The sequence below is a fragment of the Rhinolophus hipposideros genome, assembly GCF_964194185.1.
Source record: "Rhinolophus hipposideros genome assembly, chromosome: 3".
NCBI lineage: Eukaryota > Metazoa > Chordata > Mammalia > Chiroptera > Rhinolophidae > Rhinolophus > Rhinolophus hipposideros.
The window spans coordinates 99933519-99935467 of record NC_138049.1 but is presented as its reverse complement, the minus strand read 5'-3'; positions in this window follow the sequence as shown (position 1 = coordinate 99935467).

Here is a 1949-nt window from a genome sequence, read left to right as displayed (position 1 = left end):
TATAACACACACATACATACACACCGCCTTTGTGTTTTAAAGTCAATTAATTAATCCTGGCAAAACACAGAGTTGACGGGATGGCTCTAGTCCAAGGGTGTCATAGCAGCTGCCAATGCCAGGATGGAGAATTGGCCCGGAGAGGGAAGGAGGTGGTAGCTGATGGCAGGGACAGGGCTTGCAGGGTGCAGTTGCCAGTTTTGGGGTGTGGCACCTCTGGGGTGAACAGACTGGGCCTTGACCTTGGAAAATCTCCTGGAGGCTGAAAGGACAAAGGACGTGCCTCCCTGGATTAAGGAGCCAGTTTCTGGGGCCCCATGCAGAGACAGACAGAGCAGCACAGTGGACAAATGGACTCCTGGAGGGAATCTGAGGCCCCCAGGGCCTTGCTACTCAAAATGGTATGGAAAACAACACGACATGAGAGCTTCTTAGAAATGCAGAATCTTGGGTCCAACCCAGACCTACTGAATCAGACCTGGTTGTCTATTTACATATTTAGGTTCTAGAGGCACTTCTTTAGAAGATTCCTGGACCCTGAAAGAGGGTTTCTTCCTGGGTGAGGTATAGATGATGACATCACTCTTAGTAAACTCCAGTCTTGAGATGGGAAGTCCCCTTGTGAGGTCAGTCCAGCCTTTTCCCAGCCTCCAGGTGTGGCTACAACTCTGGTCTCTTATATGTATTCATTCATTCATTTCACAATTGTTTACTGTGGCACCCTGCTAGGCATTAAGATTCAGTAATAAGCAAAACAACAACAAGATGGTCCCTGCCCTCTCGGAGTTTTCAGGCTAGAGGGACTGACAAGTAAGACTTTCCTGAAGGAGTATCACCTGAGTTGCATTTTGAAAAGTTTACCTTGGTGAAAAGGGGAGAGAAACATGTTTTAGGCAAAGGGAATAGCACAAGTCAAGGCCCCGAGGTAAGATGGAGCATGGCTAGTTTGAGGAACTAAAGATCAGTGTGGCTGGAGGGCAGAGAGTGGGAAAGACCATTGTGTCAGATGAGACTGTGTGTAAAACTCTCCAGCAAGCCAGAGTTCTGGGGTGCCTGCCACACCCCTTGATTAGTAGGTTTCAGAGAATCCTGGAATGTGAAGAATGCAAAGAACCTTGGGCTTCATCCAGGCCAATGGTTTGCACCTGTCTTCAAGCCTCAGCTTCATCACAAATTAATTGTAAATATGGCCTTGGGTCATGGCTATTTCATCTGAAAAGTGATGGGGGTGCAGGAAGAGACAAATACTTTGCCAAGGCTGGGAGTAGCTCATGTAAGAGTTCACCAAGGACTTATTTCAGCTAGGATACATGTTAGGCTGATATTAAAAAGAGACCCCAAATTATAGTAGCTTAAACAAGAAACAATGTCATTTCTCTCTCTGAGTAGACGGTGCAGAGTTAGTATGGCAGTTTAATGGTGGTGGAGAGCCAGGCATCTTCCACCTTGTTTCTCTGCCACACTCAACACATAGCTTCATATGGTCCAAAATGGATGCTCCAGCTCCTGCCATCACATTTTTACCCTCCTTCCTTTTAAAGATATGATCCGGATGTTGCACCCGTCATATCTGCTCATATTTCAATGGCCAAGCTTGGTCACATGGCCACATGTAGCTGCAAAAGAATCTAGAAAATGTAGTCTTTTGCTGGGCAGCCATGTGCATAGCTGAAAATTCTATTACTATGTAAGAACAGGAGAATGGATATGCAGAGGGTGGGAGGGGGGCCGTGGCACAAGGAATGACCCATAGTCTAAAGGTAGAGTTGGAGCCGGTCTCTCCAGGATTCTCCTCCTGGCCTTAAACTCCTGGCCTGCTTTACTAAGTTCATCAGCGCTGGACTCCATTCTGTCCCACAATTACCCTTATTCCTATCAACTTCAGGAGGTAAAGGCAGCCTGTGGAGGCTTTGGTAGTGTAGGATTACAGTCATGGAAGGTAAGCCCAG